This window comes from Acipenser ruthenus, chromosome 8 (assembly GCF_902713425.1).
Source record: "Acipenser ruthenus chromosome 8, fAciRut3.2 maternal haplotype, whole genome shotgun sequence".
In the NCBI taxonomy this organism is placed as follows: Eukaryota; Metazoa; Chordata; class Actinopteri; order Acipenseriformes; family Acipenseridae; genus Acipenser; species Acipenser ruthenus.
The window spans coordinates 30335756-30353233 of NC_081196.1; positions in this window are offsets into that span (position 1 = coordinate 30335756).

Here is a 17478-nt window from a genome sequence, read left to right on the forward strand (position 1 = left end):
ATGTTCTATTCAACACAAGGTTTTTTTTTTGTTTGTTTTGTTTTGTTTTTTGTTTTTTTTTAATCAGCTTTTAAATTTTATAATACTCGCACTAAGTTTCTTTGTTACCCTTTTTAAATCTTCGTTCTTGTGCAGTTACTATACAGCCTTGTGCACGACAGGGCTCTGGGCAGCACCGTGCCAGTTGGGTATGAGGATGCTGGCATTGCATGGTGCTGACACAAGCCAGGGCACGGTATGGATTTTTACAAAAATCATGAAAACAATGTGGCACACTTTCATAACAGTGACAGAACAATGCAGCACGATGCTGGAGACGTTGTGGACATGAGGTAATTGCCAAGTGTGTGTGCCAGTGGCAGCTGGTGAGGCCTGTGGCAGGGGAGGCGGGAGCACGAGTGGAGAATTAGTGAGTTTGAGTTGTGGCTGAACCCAACTGTACGGCACTCTTATGTATGTTGGTGTGTGTCAGAGGAACCTACCTATGTGCTGTGTGGTCCAATGGTTAAAGAAAAGGGCTTGTAACCAGGAGGTCCCCGGTTCAAATCCCACCTCAGCCACTGACTCATTGTGTGACCTTGAGCAAGTCACTTAACCTCCTTGTGCTCTGTCTTTCGGGTGAGACGTAGTTGTAAGTGACTCTGCAGCTGATGCATAGTTCACACACCCTAGTCTCTGTAAGTCGCCTTGGATAAACTAATAATAATAATATATAAGGGTGTCACAGAGCAGCTCACAGGTTGATGGTGTTAGTGTGGTGGTTATCTGAAGACGTATTATTCTCCCTCCCTTTCTCTGATCACAGGGTGTCACACAGCAGGGCAGACTGGGTGGATGGCTGAGGTCTACTCTGTCTTTTTCAATCCCTCCTTCTCTCTCTCTCTCTCTCTCCCTCTCTGGTCTGTCTCCCTGTCTTTACTGTTTCACTGCTGGTAATCTACTGTAATAAACAAAATAATAATGTAATATAATCTACTGTATTAATAAAACAATTGCATGTTTGCTTGTTTGTTTTAAATAGGTTTTTTTTTTTTATGAGAATTATAGTTAATTGAATATAATTAAATGATATATTAATATTACATGAGCTACACCATAGCTAGTGCTTCCTTGTTCTGCATTTAACCACCAATGTAATTAGAAGAAGAAAAAGAGAATCCCCCCAGCTATAAATGTATTTTAACTATAATGTAGATCACATACAAATGTCCAGAAATAAGCATACAACTGTATAATTTATCATCTCAGTAGAATTGTAATAATTTCATAATAAATAATAACAATAATAAACATAACAATTAAGCACAAATGTTACGACAACATTGAAAACTAACTGACATATACAAACAAAAGCTGGCTTTATTAATAGTAAAAATGACAATTTTAAATTGATAATACTTAAGTTGTTGAAAAAAAGAGCTCTTCTCCTACCTCCCTAATTACTAAGGCTTCCTCCAAATATATTAATATTTCCTAATTGGTGTAACTGCGATAATTAAACTTGTCAAGTACAAAATTCCTATTGCATCTAGCTTACTCTGTCTGTATCTCTCGCTCTCTCTCACGCTCTCTCACTGTTCCGCGCTCTCTCGCACTCTCTCTCTCTCGCGCTCTCATTGTTCTCAATCCTCGCTGTCTCGCACATGTGCAATACAGGGCCGGTGGCGCAGCCTCCCTGTACTAAAAACATTACTGCACTTAATCCAATAAGAGAACGCTTTCAATCACCACGTGTCTTATGCAGTTTCAATGGGAAGAAACCGAGACAGGCAAAACCCATGGAGGAAACGCCACCATTAGAATTGCACCTGCAGAGGGCGATATGCTTGCAATCCCTATGTTTGTACTGTTAACACACGCACACACATACACACAGTGACGTATACTTGTATTATTAATTGTACTATACGTTTTGTGTATTTATATTATATTTAAAAATGAGGAGGCGGTGCTTTTCTAGCCTCCCCTGAGAAACCTCGTCTGGTGTGTGCGTGTGTGTGTTCTTTCAAACACGCGTCAGTATTTTTCTATATTTTACACAATAAAAGTAAAAGCAGATCACTGTTATTATTATTAAACGTATTTTTATTATTATTACTGCTAGTAGTAGTTGTATGTAATAGCATCCATTCACTGATATTCAAACGAAACAGTAGTACAACACAGACTTCTATTTATTTATTTATTTTCTGACCTGGCTGTCTTTGCCTCCCTTTTCGCATGTTACCACCTTGTTTCCGCCCCTTCAAAATGTCACAAATACCGGCTGGGGATTGGTCAACAGCTGTTTTCATGTTGCTTTCGGCAGTCCTCCTTAATTCTGTGAAACTTATCTCAGCCCATTTCGCGGATTGATATGGCTAGTTTTGGTTTTGTGATAAAGAAAATTAGATATGTAAACTAGCGATATTATCGCATCAACACTCTTTCGCAAGAGCGATCGGGGTTTGATTTGGTCCGGCCCTTAGTTAACATAAATGTTTATTTTCAAACCTGTACCAAGTTGCTATTTAAACACAAGAACATTGCAAACAGGTTCCAGAGCTGAGAATGTTAAAGAATGTGGTTAAAATTGTTTCCTTTATTAAGAGATTAGTCATATAGGCACCCATGTGTGCTTCAGCATTTTATTTGTTATGTCTATTTCCAGTTAAATAAGCTCTCAGCTCAGCACTGGGCCTTCGTGGGTTAAAACTCTTTAAGAGTGGCCCCCATGAAAAATGGGTGATCAGCCTTGCTTTAAACAGAGGTTCCAAGCTGAAAGGGACACTGTCTCTTTTTTAACCTATACAGTAACCTGTATTACATTGGTGCCTATGTGATATGCATTGTAGAATTTAGATAATGATAAATAAATAACAAGGCTTTACAAAAATTGCTCCATTAGCATACATGTGTTATTGATTTATAAAGTAGGCACGTTGTGAGGCGATGGGAAAATACATTCAAATGACATTTTCTTATTGTTTTACTGCCCTTTACATTTGGAATGGTTCTTAGAGCAATTACTCAAATAGTGTTTCATTTTTTGATGAGACTGTGTTAAGATGCATAGACTGTTCTTATGTTCTAGTTGCCTGCCATAGATATATGTAACATACGCTATATGGGCCAGAAGTACCTAGTACAGTGTTCTTACATCAATAAAGACACTTTGGCTAATTCATGAAAGCCAGAACCTAAAGTTAAATAGTGATAGAAAATTAGAATTTTTAAACAAATTTGCCTCTGTACATTCTACAAGCAGAAAGCAGTGACAGGAAGCAAGGTCTTGCAGCTGCTTTATGTACACCAGAAAATGTGTGGTGATCCCTAATACTGGTTATAGATAGAAATCTATCTGTACGGTAAAGAAATCCCTCTTAAGTGCTGGTGTATACAACCGTTCTTAAGGGGACGTACAACAGCATCTTGTTTACAAATTTGTCGCATTCCCTTCCTAAAGTTGCCTACCATAACCCTACAAACTTTGGGAAAACCCAGCCTTTATCTATTAATTGCTTACTTTTAAAACTAAATGAGAAATTAAAGGTATGTGCTTACACACATGTATTGTAAGGGTCTATTTTATTTGGCCTGGTAGCTCAAATAACAGTCACTACCACACAGAGTGCATTCATCCTTACTGTTTCTGGGCTTGATCTATTCATACTGGCACATGTTACCTGCCAATTACGGTAAAGATCCAATAACCCTTTGGGGTACCAGGTCACTGAAAGAGGTGGCAGTAATATAAAAAAAGGCATACAGTTATTCTTAAGGGAAAAACAACAAAAGGGTATTGTTACAATATGAACTGGTGTTAATGGAATAGACAGCTACACACGTGCACATCAAAAAATACACTTGGAGAAAACTCATCAACCAAAATAGCTGTCTAAAAATGACTCAGAAGGCTACACCATGAAAGAATGTAATGTAAGAAACACAGATTAATTATATTTTAGCGTAATAAATTAACATGATCTTTAGTGTTATGCTGTCTAGTTTCTTATTGTTGCGTAGTAAATTATTCCTGTGCTACACCTTTACAAAGCTTTAAAACATTCATATGTAACATAAATTTAAGTACTGTAGCATTAAACATCCCACATTTTATTGCACAATAAATATTTTATTGAATAACACATCCATTGGACACAGCTTTATTATCTGGCACTAAAATTAGTTTAATAGGTACAACAGCCAATTTCTTCATTAAGAACAAATTCAACAGGAAAACTGGGGATCATTATCTGTTATATCATATCAAACACTTTTGCAAATTGACTGTTTTATTATACCCCACAAAGGATTGAAGTTCTCCCGCTAATCAATATGCAACCCCCAAATGTTTTATTTAGGGGTGTGGGTGGGAGAGGGGGGTGCTACCCGTATTACTGTACCTTGCATAACGTTTCAAAACACGCACCTTTCATGACATGAACCTGTGAATATGATACAGCTGCAGTAGAGTTCCTGGTCATTAATCGTTGTCCCTGTCCCATGCCAGAGGCAGTTTCCAGACGTTTCTCAAGTTTTAATCAAAGCCTCCCAGAAACAGGTGAGCGATGTGCGCTGGCCTGGATTAGTTGCCATGTTATGAATTGCTAGACACCCTGTAGAAGGCTCAAGCTGTTATTGGAAAAAAAAACTAATGTATTATCAAGATAACTTCCAACCCAAATACAGTACAGTACTAAATTCTGAATACACCTTCAAATACGTGCTAAGTTTTCACCAAGAACAAGAACTAGCAAAATAACAACTGTAGTGAATGTAAGAGCTCTTAATTTAACCTGATTGTTTTAAAGTTTTTTAACATCAATGTTTTGTTTTCCTTAGCATGGTAGTAAAAGCTTTTTGAATATGGCCCATAATGGATTGAGGGTGAAATATCCCATAATCATGTTTAATTTACATTCAAATGAAAGGTCTGCCTTTACCAAATGATCTTCAGTTGTATTGCAAAGGGACTACAATAGCACTGTAAAAGTAATATGGGGGCAGCAGCAGCTACAATGGAATGAGGCATTTGTAGAATGCTATCACAGTGTTACCACTTTTATATTCTGACATACCATGGGTATCACAAGGCATTGTAAGGAGGAATGCAATGATATTATATTAGAATGTTATTTTCTAAATTATGTTTTTTTTTCTTTTAATAATATTTGACAGGAAACACTTTAAGAGCTGCTATTATAACCCTAGACAAACAATAATAACTTTCTTAAACATGCAAACACAGCAATAAAAACCATAATATGGTAAGGAAGAGAAAAGCCAGAGCACTTGTTATGTTTTTTTATTTTTATTTTTTTACAGTGATTTAGAGAACAGATCTCAAACTAGAGTGGCCATTTTGAAAAGAGCTTTGAAACAGACTTTAAAGTTTTAAGTGTAAAAAGTTGTTAGGATGTTAACAATGAAAAGAAGAAAAAAAAACAGGTACGTTATTTAAACAGTTGTAGCAACACGTGGGGACGTATAACGTTATATTTGTCGGAGCCCTGCTACTTACTTATAGCTTCCATGGTCACTCGGTGTGTACAGAATCTGAACTGAAATTTGATTGAGTAGCCCTATCATGTACAGTGATTATAGATCTACATGTGTAATTACAGTTTAGGTAATGCCTTTTTAAGTAGTATTAAAACCTGAACTGACATATATACTGGTTCAAAATCACTAGATCACATTACCATCAAGTAGCCAAAAGGTATCTTATCTCTGGATAAACCTAGTTAATTTTACATATTGAAGATGGTTGTCAAGAGCCAACCTTTACAAACACTGTTTAGATTCCTACAGAATCCCATTTAATGGGATTTTGGTGCAAGACTGCTATAGGATACAGCCACCTTAAATAGCTAAAACAAATATTTGTAAAATTGTATCGTGATTTCTTTAAAAGGTTATTATTACAAAACATAATTTGAACAATTAAAAAAAAAACTAACCTCATTAGCAACGTAGCATCATAATATCATTTCTAGTCTTCTACAGCTGCAATTAGTCATAGGAAAATGTATACGCGGGAGGATGCTTGTCTCTTTACAGCTAAATCTGAATCTTGAGAATGTAAACAATCTAAACAATTTGGTCAATCGTTTTGTGAGAAAGTAGAAGACACAGAAAGCCATGGAAGACTGTAGTGCACAGGCAGGCAGACACCAGGGAATTATATTCCAGTGGACACATTTACAGGACTGTAGGAGCTTGTGTATTAACCTCTTTCGTGGACTGATTTCTGAAAGTTGTCATTGCAAGCACATTGTAACAAGAGATACTAGTAAATGCACTGAATTTGTTTTAGTTCAGGGTGTTGGAAATGAGCCAAAAAAGGTGACAACCATGGGAATTAAAATCCTTCCAGAAGTGTGCTTTATGCATTTCAAAATGATATATTTCAGGGCCTGGGGGATTAATGAGCAACTTAAGATACTTACATCCAATTATAAGTAATATATTAAATCCTGTAACCACTAAATGGTTAATCTGTGATTCTAATTTTTGTGAAATGTACTTTTTTTCATACTTCTTTGGCTAATGTATTACTAAACTATCCAGCATGCCATGTTGTTCTTTGCAGCCTTCTGTTCCTTGGTGTTTAGCATACAGTAATTCTATCTGCTAGCTCGTGCTAGCTGCACACACTGCTTAATCCTTGCATGTATGCAGAAGCACACATCTCTTTAAACAATTAAATCACCCTGAACCGCTCTGGGACTGTGGACCTGCGAGTGCAATGTGAGCAGTTCTCCTCCCCTGCTAAGTATTATTGACAAATCCATCAAAGGCAGTGATGCATTGGCTTCCACCTTACCCAGCAGGACACTAGGGCAACAGTGACATGCTGTCACCGTGGTAACTGCTGCTGAAGTGAACAGCCTGTTGGGATAGATGACCTCTGTTGGCAGTGTGCCGAGAAATGTAGCCGTCGTGTGGCAGCTATGTCATCACGACTCAAAGGAGAGGCCTAGTGAACCGCAATTGATCCATTAGTCCTTAAAGGTATCGATCGGTTCAATTTGTGGGAATTTATTATATTGATATTGGACTGATTAACATTTTGTGCCAGACTGGTTCGATGTAGTCTTGTAACAGCTTTCAATGATTAATTGACTTTTATGATTTCATCTTGGTGCTGTCAGTGAGCTGTGAGCTGTGAACTGTGGGCAGGCTCATTCCCAAGCTGCCTTTCATGTGGCACAGGCCAGTGATTGAATACCTGGGAAATTAGTGTCCTTGCTGTCTCATTTTATGAAAGATAAATGGTATGACATTTTAATGTCAGGCTTTAATTTGGAATATCATCGAGCCAATCATTTTGAAAGTCAACCGTAAACATGCAAATCTCAGAAAAATTAACCTTTTAAATTTGCGCAAATAAGTAAACTGTTTGTACACTTATAATATAGAACATCCATATGGATCAATTTTTTTTCTTTAGATAGAATAGCAATTTAGAATATAAAGGATATCTTATAAGTGTTTTGTGCAGCTTTGTCTTAAAGGTTTTCAAAGGTATTTGAATTTCTTGTTTCCAACTCAATCAGAGGGGAAATGTTTTTTTAGATCCTAACACTACAGTCCTGTATAAGGCCTAGGATGATTAACTCCAGTCAAAACTGCAGACCTGTAAACTAATCTATGCCAATTGTATGTATCTTTCAATTTAAGGCACAGAGTATGAAATAATCATTTCTATTTAATTTATCCGAAGGTAGTCTTTCTGTTAATAAGGAGCAAAATAGAGATGTTGTTGTAAAAAACATTCTATGGAATACAGTCAAATTGCAATGTTAATATTACTCTTCATTATCATATAACTATGTGGTGAACTTTACTTGCTTCTAAAAATCCTTGAGCCATGTCAACATGAAGCTCTTGAAAGTTTATCAGAGGGACGAGACACTTTTTCCATCATTAGATATAAGCTTAGAAACCCAGAATTCCCGGTGATGCAAATATGTCTGTCTTTATTTTATAGACTTCCCAGGTTAAGTAACTTGAAGAAAGGCCTGGGATACCCTTTCAATTAATTTCAGTTTCAAATTTGTTTGCCCAGAGCTTAATTCATTGCATAAAAATGACAAATACATTTCCCAATAGATGTGTTATAATGCTCACAGCCTTATTAGCAATGGAAATTATGACATTTATTTTACTAGTGGTATAGCAGAAACCTAGGTTGTAATTTGATGATTTAGGCACAAATGGCTCTAAGGAGAAAAACATACAAGTAGGTTATCCAGTTATTACATGGTTATGTTTACCCATTATCTAAAGAGATCTTAAATAATTTTTTTTTATATATATATATATTTTTATAACAGGCCTACCTCAAATTATACCAAACAAATGAGTACAATGAAAACTGTTGAATAGAATCATTGGCTAATTGAATAAACCACCATTATATTAAAATAATTGCATTTCCAATCTATTTGTTATTCACCTAATACAAAGTTCACTATTTTATTGCATCAAACCTTTGAATAAACGTCTTTCTTCAATAAATCAAGCTGCTGCTGGAAGTAGAAGTTAAATGATTGTTCTTCATTGTTTCTTCAGAAGGTAAGGTTCGTATTGTTTTCATTCTTTTCTGATTTTTTTTTTTTTTTTTTCAAAACAGGGCCCTATAAGTCTATGTTGCTTAGTTGTTTTGGAATAATATAAATTAGCAGTAGATCTGCACCCTGTCCTGAGATTCAGCACTTCTATTTTGTGTGTTAATGTAATGATCCCATGCTTTGAATCAGGAGTGCTGCTACAATTTTAGTTTTCCTGAATTCCCTCTAGTGTGGTAGAGTGGAGAAAGAAAATACATGTTTCCATGAAAAAGGTATAATAATTTGGAAGAAGTTAATTAGGTATGTCATAAACTATGAGATCTATCAGGAATCACTAATTAAAAGATGAATTAATATGGCCTGGTGCCACTGACTCATTTAAATATCAAACACACTACATGTATACTTTAATATAAATATCCACACCTATGATAAAATAAATGTTAAGAACCTGAAGGTATTGCATACTATGTTCTGTACAAAACAGATTATCATATTAATAATTACAGAATATTCGTATTTGTTATAGTGGTGGTCATAGTTATAGTCTTGTTGTATTGTATTTGATGAATTCGCCATGTATGATTACTAACGTGTTTCTAGAGAGAAACACTAGGAATTGGGAGGTAGTTATTTGATTGCTCCATTGTACTTGTCGTAAGTCTTGCTGTGACAGGATGGCTGGGTGGACAGAGACTCAGAGACAGTAAAACTGCAGTTTAAGTGCTGCTGCGCATTTTTAATAAACACAAAATAAAAAGGTTTAACAAAAACAATCATGTACCCTGCCACATACCCTCCCCCTTAGAATGGACCCCCAGGGTCCGTTCGACCACCCTCTTACTCCCCACAAACACATGGGTGGGTGGGAGGGAACGGGCTCAGGCGGGCTCTGTCAAACATCAGACGGACAGGTATGCGTTTACCTACTTGCCTACCCTGCCGTCTGATGCCAGCTGGCCCCTACATTAACTCCATGCCCTTCTCTGGGTTTCTGTCAGGGGACGCCATTTTAACCCCCATGATGACCCCTGGAGTAGTGGTTAGGGCTCTGGACTCTTGACCGGAGGGTTGTGGGTTCAATCCCGGTGGGGGACACTGCTGCTGTACCCTTGAGCAAGGTACTTTACCTAGATTGCTCCAGTAAAAACCCAACTGTATAAATGGGGAATTGTATGTAAAAATAATGTGATATCTTGTAGCAATTGTAAGTCGCCCTGGATAAGGGCGTCTGCTAAGAAATAAATAATAATAATAAATAATAATAATAAAGGGGTGACTGTTGAACTCCTGGCCTACCCCTTAACCCCAGTGTCCCCTCTGTCCATTTGTGGGTCCCTGCTGACAGCAACGCAAGACCCTCCGGCGAGGTTGGCAGTGGAACAGGACCTTCCGGTGACGACGAGCAGGTGAACCCAGGCGACGGCGGCAGCAGCGGACCCTCGGGGGGTGACGGCGGCAGCAGCGGACCCTCGGGAGGCGACAGCGGCAGCAGCGGACCCTCGGGAGGCGACGGCGGCAGCAGCGGACCCTCGGGAGGCGACGGCGGCAGCAGCGGACCCTCGGGAGGCGACGGCGGCAGCAGCGGACCCTCGGGGGGCGACGGCGGCAGCAGCGGACCCTCGGGAGGCGACGGCGGCAGCAGCGGACCCTCGGGAGGCGACGGCGGCAGCAGCGGACCCTCGGGAGGCGACGCCGGCAGCAGCGGACCCTCGGGGGGTGAAGGCGGCAGCAGCGGACCCTAGGGAGGCGACGGCGGCAGCAGCGGACCCTCGGGAGGCGACGCCGGCAGCAGCGGACTCTCGGGAGGCGACGGCGGCAGCAGCGGACCCTCGGGAGGCGACGGCGGCAGCAGCGGACCCTCGGGGGGTGAAGGCGGCAGCAGCGGACCCTCGGGAGGCGACGGCGGCAGCAGCGGACCCTCGGGAGGCGACGGCGGCAGCAGCGGACTCTCGGGAGGCGACGGCGGCAGCAGCGGACCCTCGGGAGGCGACGCCGGCAGCAGCGGACCCTCGGGAGGTGACGGCGGCAGCAGCGGACCCTCGGCGACCCCAGGCCAAGCAGGACCCTCAGTGACCCCAAGTGAAGCAGGCCCGGCAGCGACCCTAGGAGAAGCAAAGGAGACACAGGCAACCCCAGGTGAGGCGGACGTCGGGAGGGGAGCCCCTGGCCATGAAGGCGGCAGCAGGAGCTCCACTTCTCCCAATGGTAGGTAGAGGTAGCTCCTGCTCCTCTCCTCTTAATGGCAAAGACGGCAGGGGCTCCTCCCCTTCTGGCTGCAAAGGCGGCAAGGGCTCCTCCCCTTCTGGCTGCGAAGGTGGCAGGGGCTCCTCCCCTTCTGGCTGCGAAGGCGGCAAGGGCTCCTCCCCTTCTGGCTGCGAAGGTGGCAGGGGCTCCTCCCCTTCTGGCTGCGAAGGCGGCAGGGGCTCCTCCCCTTCTGGCTGCGAAGGCGGCAGGGGCTCCTCCCCTTCTGGCTGCGAAGGCGGCAGGGGCTCCTCCCCTTCTGGCTGCGAAGGCGGCAGGGGCTCCTCCCCTTCTGGCTGAGAAGGCAGCAAGGGTTCCTCCCCTTCTGGCTGCGAATGCGGCAGGGGCTCCTCCCCTTCTCTCAGCAGCACTACCGGTGGCTGCTAAAGGTAATCCACTACTTGCCCTCGTCCCCCCCGCTCTTCTGCCTCGCTCTGGACCTCAAGCTCCTCCCACTCTAGGTCTGTGTCTGTGTCCTCTTCCCGGTCATGGCAGTTGGCCTGCACATGCCCATACTCCATGCAAATAGAGCACATGGGTGCACCGGCCCAGACCAACTGAGACTGCTCTGCCTCCCACCGCTCTCTATGGATCCGGTCAACCACCCTGCCCATGGCATCCAAAGCCCCTTTTAGTGCCGGATAGTGCCCACGGATCCCCTTGAGCTAGGCTTCTGAGGTCAGGTGGACGAAATCCACCAGCATCGCCACGTGGATGGCCCTGAGGTATTTCTTTCCCTCCGTTTCCAGCCACAGGGGAGTCCTGAGGTCCAGAATCCAGGCCAAGGAGATGTCCATTTTATTTTAATAATTATTTATTTATTTATTTATTCCCCACAAAAAAAATAAATAAATAAATAAATACTTGCAGCCCCGCTCCGAGTCTCTTGGAGGCGCTTCAATCCCACCTCACACCATATGTGACAGGATGGCTGGCTGGACAGAGACTCGGAGACAGTAAAACTGCAATTTAAGTGCTGCTGCGCATTTTTAATAAAAACAAAATAAAAAGGCTTAACAAAAACAATCACGTACCACAAAAATGAAAAAAACAAAAGAACACTCACCCAAGCAGTGCTATCACAGTGAGGTTTTTAAACAAACATTTCAGGAGCATGTGTCTCTCTCGCAGGCTCTCCCCCATGGAGCTGTGTAGCTCCCTTATATACCATGTGGCCAGGGTTGATTGAGAACTAATAATTCAATCAACACCTGGCTACATTCTGCACATGTATTTGGCAGGGATAGGAATTAACCCTATTCCTGCCAACCACCACCACAAGCACACCCAAGACAACCAGGGCTGGAATCTTAATTTCCAGCCCTGCCATATCTAACACACACTTTCATATTTACACATTATTTACGCATTCAGGGCTTCTGCCACTTGCCCATAGATCATTGATGGGTTACCTGTTGGGAGTTGTCCAAGCAACTGTAGGTTAATGACAATGACAATATTTAACCAATTCAGAGGAGATTTACCAGGGCTTGGTTGCTTGAATTCCTTGCACCAACATAGTAATTTCAATAACGTATATAAAGCAGGGTCATTCTGAAACCCAGGACTGAGGTCTAGATTAAATCAAAATGATGGTACCGCCATAGACATTATAAAGCAGATGCAGCATTATAAACTTTAAATTTAATTTAATTTAGCTGCTTGTTTTTATTCTGATAAAAGCAAGGTGTATTTTTATTTAAATGTATTAGTAACTGAGACTTAAGTTAGTACCATTTCTTCCACTGGCCAGATCATTTATTTGAAACACAGATGTAAACTAACTATGGATGCTGGGATTTGGTGTGGTTTTAAATGTCCCATGTGATTGGTGTTAAAGCAGTCTTTCTATGGAATCATACACAGTTCTGTGTGACATGTATCCCCCCCATTAACAGCCTCTTCACACAGCAGTTCTACTTGTCAGATGCAGTTTTTCTGCTTTGTCTCCAAGCAGTGAAGGTTTTTTAGACCCAAACCTAGTTTAGTGTGGTTTGTTTGCATTTTTGTAAGTCGAAAAGTTCAGTAGGAATCTGCTCAGCCTGAACAGATTTTTTGTTTGTTTAAACCTTTATTTTGGCCTGTGTGCCTTTTGTTTTGTATTTGGTATTTTTTGGTTATTTTTTTGAGTCTCTATCCTGCCAATAACACCTGGGCCCACCCTCAACTACCCTGTCACAATGCATTATTTATATGGGAGGGCTTATAGCAAGCCTTTTTTAATATTACCCCATTCAGTTGTCTTTTGTGGGGGTGGATTTTTATATCATTTGTTCCAGACTCATGAGGCTCCATCCTATTTAGTAATATCTTGAGCTCTTAATATCTATTTATTTTTGCAACTCTATATCCCCCTGTAACTCCTTGTCTACATTTCTATCAGCACAATATTACAGCATCTCAGAGGAAACAAGTCATCTTTCAGAAGGTGGTATTTATATACAGACAGTGCCAAAATGAAAAACTCCCAGTCCTGTCTGTTCAGAGCACCATATTTTGTTCACAATGTCTTCAAGATTACACTAGCTCCAAAATAGTATTATTATTATTATTATTATTATTATTATTATTATTATTATTATTATTATTATTATTAATAATAATAATAATAATAATAATAATAATAATAATAATAATAATAATAATAAAATATCACTATTTACTCCTCCTCAATCCATAAAGAGTAGCATTACCTTAATCCAGAAATGGAACCATATCCAATAGTGGGCTAGTCGACCAAACACAGAGGATGGAAGGTGCCCACTTGAAGACCCCAGAGATGTACCCTAAACTCAATCCAGACGGTTTTCATACTGATGCGCTGGGGAGACCGCACTGTGGTTGATCCCCGGAGTCAGCATCGCAGCCGTTGTGTGTGCTGATGCACTGGGGAGGCAAAATAAGCTGATCCCTGGAGCCAGCATTACACTTCAGCCATCAACACCAGGCAGAAGGATATCTACATCATCATATTGAAGGAAGTGCAAATGGTTGGAGACACATATGGATCACATTAGTTTACTGTAAAGCTACGTCTTAGTTGGTGCTTATCTTGGTGAGAGCCGAGTTCAAATCAGCATGAAGTTTTAACATCTACTCTCATGTAATGGAAATCATTAGTGGCATTTAAGTTAATTTTGAACCGATTTCTATCCGTATTCACTGTGAATATGTCCAATAGGATTTGTTGAATTCATTCTTTTTATTGTAAACATGACTGGATGATATTTCAATTTGTCATACAGAACAAAGAGACTGATGGGAGAAACAAAACCAGCAGAAGGCTAACAGGCCATCAGCCCTGTTTCCATTGACAATGCTGTATATATTTAAAGTTTTCTAGAAATTAAAAGTTTTCCCAAACAGTCCTAGTCAAATTTCCAAATCACATGACTTTGTTCAGCTTTAGAAATACAGTCCAAGTATAAAATATTCATGGCAAAAATCCTTTCATGGCATTAATTAGCTTACTACTTCCTGGCTGTGTCTCATGAAGGTATATATACTGTATATACCCTCATTCATTGGTAGCCATCCATTCCTAGCCACCTCTTTCCTCCCCTCTAGTATGATGAGGCTTGTTCTGGTGCTGAAAATAAGCTTGACGCCAGTTTTCGATTGTGTTATTTGATGTATCATATCATTTGAAGTAGCTTTTCTCATGAGGCATTTCTATGATCCTTTTCATTAAGTAAGCTACCTGCTGTAAGATATCAGCCACATCCTAAAACATGACGGAAAATGAATCCTGACACTTACATTCAGGACTGCTGTACATTAATTTGGTTGAACCTGGACTGCATTTCTCAACTTGACCACTATGAGAGGATGCATGGAAATACTGTACAGCAGTCTGTCTTTGTGGCAGCTTGAGCAGGTTGCTGTTTGTTTAGGCTTTCCAAGTACAACTACACATGCTTGAACCACAAAATCATTCATTTGTTTTGACATTAGATGTGAATGGTGTGTTTGCCTAAAGATGTATCTAATTGCAATGGCAACTCAAAAACATCACAAAAAAACCCAACATAAAATAATAATTAAAGATTGAGAGCGTCTCCATCAAAAAAGTTTACAGCCCTTTCTTTGAATATATTTAATTGAACAATATTGCAATATACAATATCTTAGAAAGTGGCTGTCCTATATGGTTCATTTGGAACATATAATGAACAAACTATCTATTGTATCAAATCATTAAATAATTATATTTAACCACATTACATATAATCTGTTTGGTATATAAGAATGAATCGTTATAGAAACCTGAGGTTACAGATATGTCCTAAACCCACATGGTTCTTTACATAAGGTATACGAAACATATGTATATTGTATTTTTATTGCTAGGTGCTTCAGTTACCTGTGTTGAAGCAGGTGGATGTGGTCACTATTGCATACAGCGTAGTAAATGGTTTGTATTGAATGATGCAAGTCTAATGGGCATTAAAAATCTTTAGTTTACTGTACATTTGGGAAAATATATTTTTACAAACAAATTTAGAAATGCTGCAATAATTCAAGTGTTTTATTTTATTTGTAATATAAACTTAACGTGACCATGACCTGGAATGGGATAACAAACATTAAAAAGCTATGCAAATGGAGATTAGATAAAGGGGCATTCAGAACAGAAAATAGGAGGCACTTTTTTACACAGAGAATTGTGAGGGTCTGGAACCAACTCCCCAGTAATGCTGTTGAAGCTAACACCCTGGGATCCTTCAAGAAGCTGCTTGATGAGATTCTGGGATCAATAAGCTACTAACAACCAAATGAGCAAGATGGGCTGAATGGCCTCCTCTCGTTTGTAAACTTTCTTATGTTCTTATGTTCTTATGTTCTTATGTTTGTGATGTTTCATCTAACTAATCCAATATAAAAGTCCTTAAAAAGCTAAGAGTATGTAAGTGTATATCCATTATTTCCTGAATCCACGATTAAGAATATTTTCCAACATTTTAGAATTTTAAAATGAATATTTTAATGCATTTTACTTGCATTCATTATTTTCTTTGCTTGTTTTTCTTTACCCTTTAATCTGTTGCCAAAAGATGGCGCTAAAGTCTTTCGAAACCTAATTTAATTACTATTCTTTCACCGATCCACCCGATTATAACAATTGTAATTCATAATTATTAACAATAACAACAAACTGGCACTTAAACATTTTTTTTATTATTTATTTTTTTCAAATATATTAATAGTTTGGGCCAGAGTTATATTATTTTAACTAAACAGATGTAGCCTTCTGTTTTGTTGGCATGCGATTGTGCTTTTGCATGTATTTCCATGAATAATAAGTATTACTGTGTATATTAGGATTTAATTGATTTTAAAATGTGCAAATAAATATATTTTGAAATATGTAACGAGATACGTAAAATGTGTAGGCCTAAACACATTGGACTAATGTAAAAAACAAACAAACAAAAAAACCACACACAACACAACAGTTATACCAAAATGCATTGGCAAATGGCCGTGTATATAATAACTATATATGAGAACTATAACGACAGAATTAAACATTATTTTGGTTTACATTAAGTTTGCATAACTGAAACATCATCATTTGGTGTACAAAATGATATTCAACATACACAATTCTAAACTGACGGCCTGTGTGTACAGCGGAAAATGTACACAGAAAATAATTATTTGTAACACGTTTTGCAATACCAGAAAATTAATTTAAAAGTATTTATTGTTTCCTTTTGTTTGTGTGTTTAATTTCTTAAATAATACATTCTTACATTGCATTTGATAAGTAGGAAATACCTTTGTCTCCTGGGAATAATGATCCTACTGAGAAAAGGAATCGATTGTTAAGGATGATTGATATGTCTGAATTTACATTTTCTAGCAGACAAGTACAAATAAATAAATAAAATAAAATAACGGCTTCGAATGTTCTTAAAGAACATAGCTATGGAACACAACCTCCAGGTATAGCGTATGCGGCGGTTCTCCTTTAAGAAATAGAGTATTCCATATGAATATTTAAACCTGTATTTCTCCTGTGCAGATGACGTCTTTAAAATCCATACATCACTTGAACGGCGATAGAATAGACGCGGCTGTAAGCTAATTTTTACTCCAACCTGTGGTTAGTATTTTACAGATTTGACGCAATAAAATCACAAAGGAAAATAGGGTTATTTATATCTGTAGATTTTGGTGATCAAGCTTTCAAAGACAGGGATTCGGGTATATATTTAGTCTTGATCGTGTTTTCTCTAAGGACAAAGCTACCGGATCACAAGAGGAGTGGGATAAATCTATACGTGCTACTTGTTTTAAACGCGTTTTAGGTATTTCGTGTAGTGATATTTTCCCTTTTAATAGTAAAAGCTTAATACAAATATGGAGAACATGTTATAAAATCCGTGAAGAATATTAGCTTGATACATGGTAAGTAATTATATCTTGGATCTCGTTTAAATTAATTTAAAGGCTATAAAATCCAAATTAAATTAAATTTGCATAACGGTGTTGCTTTAATATGCATGAACGATAAAACTTTAAAAAGTGACCGATTTCAGTTCTTACCTGCTCATTTTTCAGTGAAATCGGAAAACATCCTGTTTCAATGGAATTAAATATGTAGGCTTTTTCACGGTCAGTGTTATTAATTATATAGTGCATCCCATTCACGTGTGTCAGACTTTGACAT